Genomic DNA, 9,116 nt, shown 5'->3' with positions numbered 1-9,116 from the left:
TGGAAATGGAAAGGAAATAAACAGTGTGATAGTGATAGTATATCTTACAAAATAGACTTTTAAAGCAAAGAATATAGGAAGAAAGAAAGAAGGACACTGTATACTCAAAAAAGGGAACAATCCAACAAAAGGATATAACCTTTGTCAATTTTATGCAGCCAACACAGAAGTACCTAAATAAATAAAACAAATAATGGTGGATATAAAGAGAGAGAATGACAATAATACAGTTATAGAAGGAGATTGTTACACCCTATTGACATCTATGAAGAGATCTTCCAGACATGGAATCAGCAAGGAAACAGTGGCCTTAAGAGTCACATTAGATTGGATGGATTTGTTTGATATTTTCAGAGCATTTTACTCCCGAGCAGCAAAATATACATTATTTTCAAGTGCACATGGAATATTTACTACTATAGACTACATGTTAGGACATAAAACAAGTCTGAAAATTTTCAGAAGATTGAAATTATATCAAGCATCTTCTCTTGTTATAATGGTATGTAGGTATCTAGAAATCAATCACAAGAAAACAAACTGAAAATTACATAAAGTCATGGAGGATAAATACCATGTTACTAAACAATAAGTGGTTTAACAATGATCAAGGAGGAAAATCAGAATATACCTTGAAAGAAAAGTAAACATGAACACAAAACCCCCCAAAGTCTATGGGACACAGGGAAAGCAGTTCTAAGAAGGAAATTTATAGCCTTACAAGTGTACTTCAAGAAACAAGAAAAATCTCAAACAATTTAACTTTACACTTAATGGAACTAGAAAAAGAACAATAAACAAAGCCCAAAGCTAGTAGTAGAAAGGAAATAATAAAGATCCAAGCAGAAATAAAGGAAATGGAGTCTAAAACACAATACAAAATATCAATGAAACCAAGAGGTGTTTCTTTCAAAATATAAACAAAATTGCAAATGTCTTACCTGACTCATCAAGAAAAAAATGGAGAGAGTACCCAAATAAATAAAGTCAGAAAGAGAAGTAACAACTGACACCACAGAAATACAAAGGATTATGAGAAAATATTATAAACAACTATATGTCAACAAATTGGACCATGTGGATTATTTAATAGATAAGTTCCTAGATATAAACAGTCTTCCACAATTAAATCACTAAGAGTCAGAAAATCAGAAAAGACCAATTAAGTCTTAATCAGAAAAAAGCAGAAAAACTAAATAGACCAATTACAAAATGAAATTGCAGAAGTACTAAACAGTACTCCCAACAAATGTCTTCGATCAGATGGCTTCACAGGTGAATTTACCAAACATTCAAAGAACTAATGCCTGTATTCTCAAACTCTCACAAAAATTTCAAGAGGAGACAAGACTCTCGACCTTATTTTATGAGGCCAGTATCATCTGAATTACAAAACCAAATAAAGATACTAGAAAGAAAGATAATTATAGGGCAATATCCATGATGAACACAGATGGTAATATCCTCAACAAAATATTAGCAAATTGGATCCGGCAATAAATTAAAATGATTATACACCATGATCAAGTGGGATTTATCCAGGGATGCAAGGTTGGTACAATATACACATATCAATATACATGATACACCACATGAACAAAATGGAGGATAAAATCACATGACCATATCAATAGATGCAGAAAAAGCACTTGATAAAATCCAGCACCATTTGTGTTAAAAAATCTCTCAGCAAAGTGGGAATAGAGGGAACCATACCTCAATGTAATAAAGGCCATATATGACAAACCCACAGCCACCATCATACTCAACAGACAAAAACTGAAAACGTTTTCCTCAAGATTGAAGACAAGACTGGGATGTCTGCTTTCACTACTCTTACTCAACATAGTATTGGAAATACTAGCCACAGCAATCAGACAAGCAGAAGAAACAGAAGGTATCCCAATTAGAAAGAAAGAAGTAAAAATGTCATTATTTGCTGATGACATGATGCTGTATATAGAGAACCCACCAAAAAACTAGAACTGATAGATGATTTTAGTGAAGTATCAGAATACCAAATAAATATCTGGAAATCATTTGCATTTTTATATACCAATAACAAGCTATCAGAAAAGGAAACTAAGAAAACAATCATATTTATAAAAAATAAAATACCTAGTTATAAATTTAACCAAGGATGTAAAAGACCTGTACTCAGAAAATTGTAATACACCAAAGAAAGAAATTGAAGATACAAAAAGGTGGAGCCTATACCATATTCATGGATAAGAAGAATTAACATAATTGAAATTTCTATACTATCTAAGGAAATCTATAGATTTTATGCAATTCCTACCAAGCTATCCAGGCATATTTCTCAGAGCTAGAACAAACATTTCAAAAATCTGTGGAGCCATAAAAGACCCCAAATAGTCATAACATTCTTGAAAAAATAAAAGAACAAAGATGGAGGAATCATGCTCTGTGAGATCACTACACTACAAGGCCATAGTAATGAAAAGAGCAGGGTACTAGCATAAAAAACAGACACATATCTCAATGTAACAGAATAGAGCCCAGAAATAAACCCACACCTTTATGATCAATTAATATTTTACAATGGAGGAAAGAACATAAAATAGGGTAAACACAGCCTTTTCAATAAATGGCATAGGGGAAAAAAAAGAAACTAGACTACCTTCTTATACCATACACAGGTATAAACTCAAAGTGGATTAAAGACTTAAATGTTATACTGGAAACCATAATAACCCTAGAAGAAAACATTGGATGATAAACACACAATTTTCAATATAGATGATGTAGTGTGGGATTGTGTACCTGAAACCTACATAATTTTATTAACAGTATCACCCCAATAAATTGAATAAAAATTATAAAAATAAAATAGTCTTTAAAATTTTGGACATTTCTTATATCAATATTCTTTCCCTGATACATCTCCTCAGGCAAGACAACCAAAGGAAAATTAAACAAATGAGACTACATCAAGCCAAAAAGTTTTTGCACAGCAAAGGACATGAAAAACAAAATGAAAAAACAACCTACTGGATAGGAGAACATATTTGCCAATGATACATACACATGATTACCATCCAATATTCATAAAGCACTTATACAAGGCAACACCAAAAACATCCAATTAAAAATTAGGCAAAGGACCTGAATAGACACTGCTTCATAAAGGACACACAGATGACCGATAAACAAATGAAGATGCTCAACATCACTCATCAGAGAAATGCTGTCAGAGGGTAGGGGGTTTGGAGAGCTGGGTAAAAAAAGGTGAATGGATTAAGAAAAAAACCCTCATAGATACAGACAACCTATGGGAATTAACAAAGGAAGGATCCATGGGGGGGAAATATAAGAGGGTAAAGAGGGGACAAATGGTGATGGGAGGAGATGATTTGAGGTGGTGAACACACAGTACAGTCTACATATGATGTATCATAGAATTGTATACCTGAAACCTATATAATTTTACCATTATTTAATCCTCACTTGAGGACATGTTTTTATTGAAGAGAGGAAGAGAGAAAGAGAAACATCAAGGTGAGAGAGAAACATCGATCAATTGCCTTCTGTACCCACCCCAACAGGAGATCAAACCTGCAACCGAGATACGTGCCCTGACTGGAAAGCAAACCCTCATCCTTTTGGTGAATGGGAGGACACTTCAACCAACTGAGCCACCCAAAAGGGCCAAAGCTTATATAGTTCTATCAACCAATACCACCCCAATAAATTCAATAAATATTTTTAAATGAAAGTAAAAATAAAGTGTACCAGGGTGGGAATTAGCTTGGAATGTTTGGAGAGAAATAAGGCCAGTCAGTGTGATTGGAGAGAAATAAAAACAATAGGGGAGGTAGGTAGTATGGGAGAAGGGGATAGAAAATAGTATCAGAGGTGTATCACTAAGTGTCCTACAGGCTGTAATAAGGGCTTTTGTTCTAAGGATGATGGGAAGCCAGTGGAGAGATCTGAAACAGTGCCATGATCTGATGTGTGTGTGTCTGTGGGAGTGTATGGGTGCGGATGGGTGTATATAAGGAACATCTTAATATCTTTTGATCTAGACTGGGGCAAGTCGAATAATGAAGCAAGAGTTCCTGCCTTTTATCAATCCACCTATAACTTCCCAGAGGTACTAATCTGTAAAAGTTTAGTGATCTGGCTAATTTTTTTTACCAGCTCAATAGTTTTAATATAGCATGTGAGAAAATTTTATGCAGGGATATGTGTTAATATTGTCAGTCTTATTGTCACATGAATTCAATGGACTCTTACTCAATCATCTTTCCCTCATAATGTTCACTGAGTTCGATATGATGCCATTTGCTGTGACATGAGGGTAACTTATAAAATCAAACCCTTTAATATTTTTTCATGGCTTAACAAAAGAAAGCTTGTTCCAAGGTGTCTGTAATGGGTAATTACATGGCAACAAGTAGTATTCATCAATGCCTTTGATTTTATGCAGATGATCAATTTGTAACCAGCCTAGTAGTTTCTGTATTTTACTGGCTTATATACTCATAATAAATAAGCAATTATATATGTTTTGTAAAACAAATTTTTTGTCTGGAATTGGACAAAAATCAAAACCAGTAATATCATGAGGAGGTAAAAATAGCAGATGGTACCAAAATTATTTTCTTGGGAGGCTCATGGTTATTATATGTTATTGATAAATTTATTTAGAGCATGCATTTATATTATGAAGTTTTATACATTATTTTTTTAAAGGAGTGATAGTGTGTTACTTTAAATTTTTAATGAACTTGGTAGGATTGACCTAAGTTCTGGTAAAAAGGAGTTTTGAAAAAGTATTACTGAGGTATAAGTAATATATAACAGACTATATCTAAAATGTAAAACATGATATTTTTTGCTATCTCTCTATTCATCCATCCACACATTGTCCATGAAATCACCACAGTTACGACAGGGGGACATACCCACCTCTCAAAAGTTTCCTCATGACTCTTTGTAACCCTCCTCCCCATTTCTCATTCTACTTTCCCTAAGCAGCCATTATTTTGCTGACAGTCACTGAAGATCATTTTGCATTTTCTAGATTTGTATGAGTGAAATCATACAGTATTGAGTCTTTTGGTTTGGCTTCTTTCAATTAGCATAAGTGTTTCACACTTTATTCATGCTGTTGTATCTGCAATAGTCCAGTCCTTCCCACAGCAAAGCAGTATTCTATTATATAGGTACAGAACAGTTTGTTCAGCCATTTGTATAATGATAAACACATGAATTATTTCCAGGGTGGTGCTATTACAAATATAATTTCTATGAGTATTCATATATAAAGTTTTTTTGTTCAACATATGCCTTAACTTCTCTCAGGCTGGAAATGCTGTGTGGCTCTTATTATGTTTACCTTTTAAGAAACTACCAAATTGATTTTCAAAATGGTTTCAACCATTTTACATTTCCATTAGTAATATATGTGAGTTTCAGTTCCTGTTCTAAAAATCTTTTTTAATCCCTTTGTATCTCACAGTTTTTATTTGTTATAATAATTTTGTGTTTGTCCCGAGCTCTCACTAGTAATACCCAACAGCCATGAAAAGTTTAACAAATGCCAGGCTTTGTGCTAAGTGTTTTATAATTATTCTTTTATTTAATCCTCATAGTAAGAACACAAAAGAGCAATTATTATTTCTACTTTACAGAAAAATAAACAGAGGATAAGTAACTTACCCTACAATGCATCAATGTTAAGCCATAGATCTGTGATATAAACTCAGGTCATTGGTCTTGGGAGACAAAGATATTATTTGATAGATATGAGGTCTGTCTAGTAGCTGTCCAGCCATGTAAATTGAAAAATAGAGACATTTACTGAAGAAGATACAAGATTCAAGAAACATTGTATATAGGCAATGATGCTTCAGTCCCCTTCAAAGTAGGCACCTTGGGACCTCCCACAGTTCTCCCCATCACCATCAGGTGCCCTGTCGTATTTTTCTGAATCTCTTCAGTGGCCTGAAATCTCTTCCTTTTCAAAGGCAGTTTCAGTTTTGGGAAAAACCAGAAGTCACAGGGCACCAAATCTGGGCTGTTGGGGAGCTGAGTCACCTTGGTGATTTGATGTTTTGCCAAAGATCTCTGTATAAGAAGTGATGCATGAGCAGGCGCATTGTTGTGATGAAGCTACCAATCACCAGTTGTCTATAGTTTTGACCTTCTGAATCATCCAAATAGATTCCATGGAGGAATGTTCAAGTTTAATGCAAAATGTGATGCAGAATTGTTGCTCTACTCAGTCATTTTGAATGTGATGGCCACACAGTACACATGCTCACTCAAGGTGTGTACTACCCTCACTGACTAGTACAGTGAAGCTCTAATTGTTCACATATGTGCATTCCAAGCCACTCTCCTTGGCTGCCAGGTTACGTTGATGTTACACAAACTGTTGTCAGTATATTAACGGTGGGTGGACTTTTTCCAGACAGACCACATACATTCTCCCATCCTCTAGGGCAAGGGTTCTAGCATGAACCCCTTTAACACCTGGTGAAGCTGAAAGCCATAACAGCTTAAGACCTTTGACAAGTGGTGATACTTCTAAATATGCAAAATAAGGTATTTGGGATTACAACAGAAACCAGTTGTAGTGAAAAATGCTTTTCTAAATATTATAAAAGCTGTGATATATACATACTTCCTCATTAGCACATGAAATAACATAAAATACTGGTGGGCCTAACAACGATCATAATTTCAAAATGATGTAAAAAATATTTGAGATAACACGCAACCTTTGTAAAACAATCGGAAAAAACTTTTGATTTGTATTCATGACAGACTCACAGGTACTGCCAATGCTACTACTTCCTTAGCCTACACACATAAATAAAAATAATGCCACACTTTTTAAAAAGAGGGATGAAAGTGTTTTAGTTATTGAAATATACTGATAAATTGAGTAATTGACATGGCAATACTAACTGGGTACATATGGTCATTATCAAATTAAAAGTTCTCCAACTATCCCACGAACCATCATTCACATATCCTAGAAGAAGGGGAGAATTAACATGGTGAGATGTAATAATCACTCAAAGGTAGAATGGGAGACTCCATGGGTTATGAAGTGTTTGTAGTTACAGAGCTTTGGACTAAAGAAAATAGGAAGTTAATCAAAATGTATATATGGCATAGCTGTTTCAGTGGTTTATTTTTAAATATTGCAAGGTCATATGTCATTCCTGTTAAAGGAAATTCTCTGACATTTATTTTTATTTTTTAAGAGTTAATTTAAGCCTCTATTTTAGGCTGGGTCAAAAAAGTGTGGTACATTTACACAATGGAATACTACGCAGCAGAGAGAAAGAAGGAACTCCTACCCTTTGTGATAGCATGGATGGAACTGGAGAAGGATATGCTAAGTGATTTAAGCCAGGCAGTGGAAGACAAATACCATATGATTTCACCTATAAGTGGAACCTAATCAACAAAACAAAGAAGTGAACAAAATAGACCCAGAGACATTGAAATAAAGAACAAGCTCTGACATTTAAATAAAGCTGAAAGTAAAATAATAAAAAAGGGAAAGGTGTAACAGTATGAATCAGATGATTTTACAGCTAAAAATGGTAGACATGGGAAGTAGAAATAGTGCAAGATAATAGACAGATGTATTACTTTAGGTAATTCATTTATAGTGCATTATTATCTTAAGTTAAAAATAGAATAAGAATTTCATGATATAAAACTATCAAAAAAGTACAGTAAAAATACATCATCTTCAGGAACTGTGTTGAATGGCCAGGTTGAAAATGCTGTAGGAGCAGAGCAGCCTGGCTGGAGAACAGTTTGTTAGCTTATCTTTAATACATGGACCAAGAAAGTTCTATATTATATAAGTGCGTTGTTTAATGATCCCTTTCTACTACCACATCTTTCACATTATGCACCCATGGTCTTAACTATATACTTACGAAGTTTGGGGAAGGTGGTGGGGCAACAGTTGTTTGTTTTTCTGGCTGAGAGTTGAGAATTTCCTTGGAAATGTCTGTACACATTGCAATGGAGCAAAACACTCTCTAAATCTTGATAAGCAATGAAGTATCATTGGTTAATAAAATTATATAGGTTTTCAATCTGGTGGGAGTGACTCAGTTGGTTGGGCATCACCCCACAGTGAAAGGTCGCTGGTTCAATTCCCAGGTCAGGGCACATGCCTGGGTATGGGTTCTGTTTCTGGTCAGAGTCCATATTAGAGCCAACTGATCGATGTTTCTGTCTCACACCCATGTTTCTTTCCCTCTCTTTCTCTAGCCCTCTCCTTTCTCTAAAAATACATATATTTTTAAAAATTATATAGGTTTCAGTGGTACAATTCTATAATACATCATCTCTATATTGTATCATGTGTTCACCACGGCAAGTCAAGTCTCCTTCCATAGCCATTCATCCCCCTCTTTACCCTCTTCTATTCCCCCATCTCCCTTCCCCTCTGGTAATCACCATACTGTTGTCTGTCTATGAGAAGTTTTGGGGGGCTTAATCCATTCAGATTTTTATCTTGTCCCCAACCCCTTCCCCTTTGAGAGTCATCAGTCTGTTCTTTGTATCTGTGAGTCTGTCTCTATTTTGTTTGTTAGCTTATTTTGTTCATTGGATTTCACTGGTTAGTGAAGTTATATGGTGTTTGTCTTTCTCTGACTGGCTTATTTCACTTAGCAGAATGTTCTCCAGCTCCAGCCATGCTGTCACAAATGGTAAGGTTTCCATCTATATTTACTGCTGAGTAGTATTCTATTTTGTCAGTGCGCCATGGCTGTTTTACCCACTCATGTACTGATATGCACTGGGACTTCTTCCATATCTTGGCTATTGTAAATAATGCTACAGTGAACATAGGGGTGCACATATTCTTTTGATTTAGTATTTTGGGTTTCTTCAAATATATTCCCAGAAGTAGAATCACTGGGTCATAGGGAAGTTCCATTTTTAATTTTTTGAAGTCTCTCTATACTGCTTACCACAGTGCCTGCACCAGTCTGCATTCCCACCAACAGTGCACTAGGGTTCCCTTTCTCTTCATCCTCACCAGCACTCATTGTTTATTGTATTTATGATGGTCATTCTGATGGGTGCAAGATGGTTATCTCGTTGTGGTT

Source organism: Sturnira hondurensis, unplaced genomic scaffold (assembly GCF_014824575.4).
Source record: "Sturnira hondurensis isolate 20B ecotype Veracruz unplaced genomic scaffold, ASM1482457v3 Scaffold0006693, whole genome shotgun sequence".
Lineage (NCBI taxonomy): Eukaryota > Metazoa > Chordata > Mammalia > Chiroptera > Phyllostomidae > Sturnira > Sturnira hondurensis.
This window is presented reverse-complemented; position numbering follows the sequence as displayed.